The sequence below is a fragment of the Mastigoproctus giganteus genome, chromosome 7 (genome assembly GCF_048544385.1).
Source record: "Mastigoproctus giganteus isolate SK-2022 chromosome 7, ASM4854438v1, whole genome shotgun sequence".
In the NCBI taxonomy this organism is placed as follows: Eukaryota; Metazoa; Arthropoda; class Arachnida; order Uropygi; family Thelyphonidae; genus Mastigoproctus; species Mastigoproctus giganteus.
Genome location: NC_143581.1, coordinates 214,223,007 through 214,231,427, shown reverse-complemented (window position 1 = coordinate 214,231,427; position 8,421 = coordinate 214,223,007). Strand labels below are relative to the sequence as shown.

The window sequence follows — 8,421 nt, the reverse complement described above, 5'->3', positions numbered from 1 at the left end:
TCTGGACTTTGAGCCTTTTTCAGCGTCACAGACCAGTCCATTACTATACAAGGGTGGGGAGGTGTTTCTAATGAAAAGCAAACTCAGTGTAAAGTATCTGGGGGCCCTGGATAACAGCTGTTGCGCGCTTCACTCCAAAACTTGGGGAAACTTTTACACGATAAATTCGGCCTTGCACAGATGAAAATAAATCAACAAAATATCAAAATATTGCCGACTGGGATCTCACAGGGACACAGACTCTTTGTTTAAACCAATTATTTCAATATGAAAATAAGCATCAATTCAAGTTGTTTAAGGAACTTTCTGTAAATGGAGGAAGTACGTATGCTTATCTGTTTTTTTTTTTTTTTTTCTGATTTATCATTATCGCATGATGTATGCGTCATCAAAGTATACTTCAAGCATAAAAATTTTTCGTGGCGTTTTGACGATGATATTAGAAAATACTGGAAATAATGGGAAAATAAAAATTATCCTTAACTGGAAAGAAGTTAACAATTAGGCACTTTTTTAGTTCACAACGACCAGATAATCTCTCTGTCTGCTGGTAATATTATCCCTATGAATAAAATGAAGCATGCTTGTTTTTATAATAATTTCAGCTTACTGATTACAAGCTTAATAGTTAATTGATCGTATTATACAATCTATTATATACAATTTGTATATAAGCGATTTTGTTTTTTTTTTGCGTTTTTAAATTAACAAGTTTAACAGTGCTTTTATTACATATTATCAAACCTATTTGCGTTTTTTGACTTTTTACAGTTATTTTGCTTGTTTTTAATTCGTGCTATTTATGCATAATAAATAAATTTACCCACGTATTCACTTTTTTTGTTTGCATATGCAAGTGTTTGTGTGTGTAAAATATATTTTAAAATATTGGGGGAAAAAAAAAAAAGAAATAGTTTTTATGAACAAGTTTTTTTAAAGTTTTCCAGCTTTATTGCTTGTATAAGTAAAAAAAAAGGAAGAATTTTACTCCTAACATTTTACTGGTGTTCAACTGCCGCTTTCACCCACTCATTAATTATTATTTGATGATAAAATAATTGTGAATTAATAAAACATTGGAGTACTGCAGTATTTTTTAAAGCTCTTTTAATTAAACGTGTTTTCATGTTCTTTTAAATTTATGTCTTTTATTGTTTCTCATTTAATACTGCTTCAAATGCGCACATTATTTGATTTCATAAGAATAATTTATTTTTACGTTGTTTCTAATAAACATCGATTTTTTCTAATCTTAAATGCTATTTCGATTGTTCAGAGACATTAAGTGTTAAAATTGCCAAGAGAGGGAGACACGAAAGTAGTATTACTCATTAAACAACAAATCTAAGCCTTTACTAGCAATAACCAATCGGATATTGCTTTATAAGAGGATAGACCAATCATATAACGTGTAGCAATTTATCTTTGTTAAACGTTGATCTATTAAGAAGGAGAATTTAGGAGTATCAATTGATGATTTTTGAAAATTTTAATAAATTTTAGACAGTAAGTTTTGATATTTAAAAATCTTTATAAATTTTTTTGGCATTGTATGCAAATATTCATTGCCTTTAGTTTATAAAGATGCCTCATTGCTTGTGACAGTCTTATCAAGTAAATTCTCCTAACTGACGGCGTTCTGACTACTGCCTTGTGTGCGGCCATATTTACAATTATATGCTAGTCTTTTGTTACGGTGAGTTTATCATATTAATGATAGCGTATTTTTTTAATAATCTAATCGCAGCTTAGGTTTGAATTTCACTGTGGAAGAAAATTGTGGTTTGTGCTTTTGGACTACATGTGGATTGTGTGCAGTGGCTTATAATAATACACAAAGTGATACAAAGTACGTGATAACCAAGATTTTTCGTGGCCTTTTGCCTCCCCCCCCCCCCTTAGTTTCTTGCGCTTTAGGCTTATGACGATGTGTACCGTCTGCTGTTGTTGAGTGAAAGTGTGGCTTGCAACGTCGACATACTCGAATGTCACGCAATTGGATTTGGAATGAAAAGTGTAGTGAAAAAAAAATTAATGCATTTTAAAGTTCACACGAGACGTACAGTACATAATGAAGATAAGCCTGCTGTGTGGAGTTGCAGTAATCGTATAAGCTAAGGTAAGTGAAACTTCACGGCGGTTTTAAGCTGTCTTGTGTCGGCATGTCTGGCCATTGCTGGTACTTGTAATGTAAATCATCGGCGTTGTTAAGCCTGGTTATGATCATTATCCGCCATTTTGATATAATTTGTAGTTAAGTATGATGCATCTTTTTTTCAATATTCGTTTGAGACCGACGCACCTTGGCTTATTAGCTTCAGTTGCTGACTTTCGGACGGTGCCCAAACTGAAGTTGGCAAGTGTACATCTGGTGCTTCTCGTTAGAGCTGTTACCGAAACGAAATTACAAATAAAAGTTCTTTAAACTTGTGTTGGCGAATTTAACATTGTGTATTGAGTTTATTTCAGCTTTTCACTGTTTTCACCTTGACAGTTGTTTCTTTTCATTGCTTTTTAAGTAATATTTTTGTTCATGCCAACAGATTTGTTATTCAATTTTTTGGTTTAAGAGATGATGTTTTCGTTGCACATTTGGATAATTTTAATATAAACTTCCATTTTAATTGGAAGTTGGCTACCTGAGTATTTATTTATTTTTCTTCTGCATATCATAATTAAGTGCGACAGTTCACATAATCCTGGTATTTCCTAGAATCATGTAGACGTAAAGTATGATATTCACTTTTGAAACCTTAGTTCGTTTAGTTGACAGATATTAAATCGTGACTGTGATCTGTTTTAGAAACAGATCACAGTTCATTTTTAAATTTACAATTAATTACAAGTAATTTTTGTAATGTAGTTGACTGGTTGTTAAACATAATGCTTATAAAAAAAACAAAACAACATACTACAAAAGCATAGTATTCACACCCAAAAAAAACACTACTGCATAAGATTAATTCTAATTACTTACACTGTATACCCATGATAAATAGGTTACAGCACCTTTACAATTGCTGAAGTTATTAGGTTTTATTGTAGTGTAAATACTGCAAGTAATTAGAATTTATTTTGAAGAAAATGACTCATTCAAAGTCATGATTAGAGAAAATTCAGGCTGTAATTTTAGTTGTTGGTTTTACACAGTTGATTTTGAATATCATATTATTCAATGAGAATTCAGAGAAACATAAATTACTTTCAGTGTTTTTGGGAAAAGCATTGTATTGATATAAATGAACATGGTTTGCCTTTCATAGCTTTGTTTACACATACACAGTGATCAGAAATTAAATGAAAAATGTTGGGAGTTATGTACAAAGATACTAATTAAGCTGAGCAATTCCAGTACATTTAAATGCAAAATTTCTGCCAGTGAAGATAAGTGGGAACACATGCTGCAGATCACCATATAACTTGCACTAGAGGGAGTCCCCATGCAAAAAACACACACACCCAAAACAATAGCAGGCATGCAATTGTCTTTAGTTTGCCAGTCCGTTTTTTTTGGGAAATAGTTTAAAGTGGGAAACTAAAATTTTATTCTTAATTCTATAATATATTGTATAACAAGATAAAAAAACATTAGAAGCAAGTCTTTCTTATTCAAGAAGTAATATTTCCCATCCAGCTGTACAATCAAAAGCAGCCAAAAAAAAAAAAAAAAAAAAAAAAAGAAGCTGAAAGTCTGTGGCACTATAGCGTTATTAGTGATACCATAAGCAATTTTTACAGCTGAACTTTTTCGATTAAAATGTAATGCTGGAGATTGAAAGTGAATATCACACTGGAAGAATATTAAAATTTATTTATTTATTTTTATGTAAGAAATACACCAACATGGATGGTTGCGCATGTACAATGGCATATATACCTTACTAAATTGATTTGCATTAGCCAAAAATGAGTCTTCTGAAGACTTGTGCAGTTTCTAATCTTATGTGCGTTTGTTTTTAAATAACAAGATGAGCCAGCAGTTTGGTTCATTTTGTCATGTAAAAATACCTGTACATACTTCCATACAGGATATTTTAAATGCTTTGCAATCTTTTAGTTGTTTTATTAAATTTAAGTGATTGGAAGAGGTAGTTTTGTACAAAAAAGAAAAGGTGTTATAATTAACCCTTAGCCACATATCTCTTTGGTTGATTGAATAAAGTGATTTACAAGGGGAGTGGCTTTAAAAACGATTTGTATTCAACCAGAAGTAGTTGTGATAGAGTTTGAAACAAATAATTGCACTTTTTCAACATTGTCACCAGACAAAATGACACATTTGCCACCCCTCAATACACTTCCACAGGCCAGTTTTGTAGGTCCTCTGACTGTTCTTCAAAATATGATTCTGCAGCAGAAATCATCTCATTAGCAGCAACGTGTTTTCCACAAAGGACTTCAAGCCAGAAAAGAGGAGGAAATCTGAGGGTGCAAGGTCTGCGGAATAAATAGGATTTAGCAGTATTTCAAATGCACATTCATGGACAAATCTCATTGCAGTGTGCAAGGAATGCACAGGGGCATTATCAAGGAGCAGACATGCACCTTTTGATAGCTTTTCCCCCATCTCTTTTCTTTCTTTTATAGTAGCATGTAGTTTTATGAGCAGGTTGGAATAATACTTTGCGAGCATAGTGCAGCCCTTTTGAAGGTACCAACTGATCCTAAAAAACTGATAGCATCACCTTGCCAGCACTTGGTTGCACTTTTTTGGGGATGGTCATTCTGCATGTTTCCGTTGTTTTGACTTTTGTTTATTTTCAGGATCATAGTGATAGATTAAAGTTTCATCCATAGTGACTAGCTGTGAAAAAAAAACTTGTTTTTCATGTGCACATTGTGCCCTTTCCTTCTTCTGGCAAGGGGAATCTCTCTCTCTCTCTCTCTCTCTATATATATATATATATATATATATATATATATATATATATATATATATATATATAATCAGACACTTTACTCATGTGTAACTGTTGATGAATGATATTCTTCACAGACCTTACACTAATTTGGAGTTCTGCAGCTAGTTCTTTGATGCTAATGCAGCGATAACCCAAAAATTGAGGATTAATGCCTCAATTTTTGTAACACACTTCTGTTATAACAGTTGCTGGGCATCCTGGAATTTCTTTATCATGCACAGAGGTTCTTCCATATTTGAATTGTTTATACCAATGTGCAAAAACACTCACTCACTTGGGCAGTCTTCTACCTAAACAGCAATATTTCTTCTTGGATTGTTTTGGGGTTTTTTTCCTTTGCAGAAAGAGGAACCAAATCACTGATCTGTATTCCACTTTATCCATTGTGACAGTTCACTTCATTCAGCACTGCAAATAAAAAAAAAAGAGAGATAGTAACTGCACAAATTTTGGTTTCGATCTTCAGGTAGGTTCAGGGCTCCATTGATCCCGTGGTTACTAAGATTGTTGTCAAACAAAAAGAAAAATTTCATCTCTCTATCATGACTACTTCTCAGTGACTGCAAATGTTTTTTGAACCCCCTCATACAAACAAGATTTTTAAAAAAGCATAAGCAGAGGATAGTTTACAGTTTTGTCAATGGCTTCAAATACTTTTCTTTTACAAAAGTTTTTATATTGTAATTTGCTTTTGCTGGTATGTTCCTAGTTTTGTATTGGCCTACTCCAACACCTCTTAACATCTTTTCTGAAAACGGTTCTATATGTAGAGGACTGGGTTCAAATTCCATTTCAAAGAGAGGAACTTGGTGCCCCCCCCTCCTCCCATAGTGGCCAAGTTAGTTTATCTTAAGCATTTCTAAGTATAGAATATATATGCACCATAGTTTTTTTTTCTTTAGTTTAGATTATCATTTCAAATGGAAGAACTTATTCATCCCTCAAAGAAAAGCTTTCCTTAAAATGTGTTTTTTATCCATGCTACTGATATTGGAATTCAAAATTTTGTGCATAGAACTCTGAAATTTTTAGTAATCTTTATCAACCTTTTTTGGATCTGCCCAACCTAGAAACCATACCAGTTTATTTATGAAAATACAGCTGTGGTCTTGAGAGACTGTGTGATTATCTCAAAAACATAATTATGGTGCCAGTACTATGCTATATAGCAGCCTCACTTGTACCTTATATTGGGGGAATCACCACTTTAAAATTTCATTGTGGTTTTATAGACCTCATGGCTATAGTAAAGGGTTAATAATCAATTAATATGAAACTTCAGGTTATATCAAAAATCTGAATGTTACTTGTAGTACTTAACATTAATACACTGCCTGCTTTTCAGTTAACTATTGGATTTCTTAGATTCTGATGACTATCCATTCATCACAAATATTTGTGATGAATGATATAGTCAGCAGAATGTTTCAGAATAAATGTTTGAAAAACATTTTTATTCTGAAACAACTAATGTTACAAAGCTGAGATTGGTAAAAAAAAAATAGTTTATTTGTTACTTGTCTGGAACTTGGCTTGAATATTAGGTTGTCCATGAGTTATTCCTTGACCTATGAGAATTAAATGAAACCAAACAAGTACATTTAAATACTTTTTAGCAAACATGGTTATAATACTAGATTAAATTTTAGCATAAATTTTAATTGTTTTAATATCTCAAGTGTTTATAATTGTTTTGTAGCCAATGTTATCAGTTACATGTTTATTTATATAATTATTAAAATTTATCTTATGGACCTAATTATAATAATTCACATTTTGCTTTGAAGTAGAATGTTGTTAAGATGTGATTTTATCAGGACTGTATATGTATATATTTTTTTTTCTGCATATAATAGGGAATTGTCCAAAAAAAATTTCAATGCAGTCGGTGCATTATCTGGCTATAGTGGTTTTGATGTACAAAACGTGAACAGAAGTCCTTGGTGTTTTACCATGTAATAGCATATCATCAAATGATAAATTGTGGGCATTCCACAAAAGAATTCTTGTATTTCAGATTAAAATATTTATTGATTGTTATGGGAGAACAGATTGTGGATTACTGGTAAGTGCATTTTTTTATTTTTATTTTATATTATTTCTGTTCAGCTGTAGCCATGTGTGCAATAACATTTTGGGTTACTGTGGTTACTTCTGTTCTTCCTTTTAACTGTTGTAGTGGTGTTGTAGTGGATTACTCTTTCCTTTATGAAACCTTACAATAATGAAATCTAACAGACAGATTCAGCAGAGAAGGAAGTTGAAGGTTAAAAACTGGGGTGTTCAGTGATTGCTGTGGTGAAAGATAATGCTGCCACATTCCTCTGGAAAAGTATAATTTAGTATGTCCATATGCACACAGCTTGTTTGACTGCACACAAAACAAAACAATCACCTTAAGAGTATCTTTTTTGTGTTCTAAGTATTTGTTGGATAGACAACCCATAATTCAGCATTTATGCCTTTTTGTAGTCCCTGATATGGAATGTTAGACAAAATGTGTTAGAAAAGTTTGATTTTGTTGCCTTCAGCGATAGTGATACAGTCGAAGCTCTATATAATGACCCCCCCCCCAGGGGAATGAGAAAAAACAGTCTTAAATTGGAAGGGCGTTATATGGATTGTTCATAAAAACAAGTAAAAGCTTGAACATTTAATATAATTCTGCCAATACAATATAGTATAATCTTATTTATATGTACTACAGTATTAAACAAGAACATTATGATTGTAAATTTTGCATTGATTGTAGAGTGCAGTAAGGTTACAATTCAATTGTAAATTTCACTACCTATCAAGACTTAACAAGAGAATTGTTTCATACTTTCAAATAATCTGTCAAAACACGCTGTTTCAACGATAGTGCATGTTTTAAAAGACAATTATGAAGGTGCATGCTAGCAGTTATTCCACTTTCTCAGTTAGGCTGTGCTTGAAAAAAATCAATGTACAAGTTCTAATCTTTGACGAGCCTCTTTCACTGAAATTTCTCATTCAACCACAGTAGGTTCCTGATCTTCATCGCTACAAATTTCAGCAGACTCCATTATGTCTGCAATGAGTTCCTCATCATTCGTGCATATCCTGAAACATTCAGTGTCCACATCCACTTCTGTGTAATCTTTGACGCTCAAGTTTTCATGTAAGTTTAGGTGATGACACACTCAAATTTCTTCCCTATTATCAGTTCTTCTCACTTAATAGAGGAAGAAGCGTGTAAAATTTCACACATTGCATCATTCAAGATAGTAAATCCAGCATGTTTGAAGCAGTTGGCGATCACTTTTTCATCAGCTTTATCCCATGCAGAAACACATAAATACATTGTCTGCAGGATGCCGATTTCACATTGAATTTTTTTTTCACGACATAGCACAATTTTGTTCAATACTTAGCATTCTTTGATAGTTTCTTAAAACACTGGATTATACCTTGATCAAATGGCTGAAGAACTGACATCATATTTGGTGGTAGGTACTTCAGGGGCTCAGAGGGGAAC

General features: G+C 32.6%; 1 protein-coding gene across 3 annotated transcripts in view; it reads left to right on the top strand.

The window, feature by feature from the left end:
* Window positions 1-1,575: 1,575 nt before the first annotated feature.
* LOC150083662 (uncharacterized) overlaps window positions 1,576-8,421 on the top strand; it is a 396,332-nt gene continuing 389,486 nt past the window's right edge. Inside the window, exon 1 of one of the 3 annotated variants that reach the window (XM_090378102.1) lies at window positions 1,576-1,696. The gene's annotated coding sequence lies outside the window, so the exon portion shown is untranslated. Of the gene's footprint in view, window positions 2,120-6,875; window positions 6,988-8,421 lie in introns of those variants that run through there. The other 2 variants (XM_090378101.1, XM_090378103.1) reach the window with 2 other exon arrangements.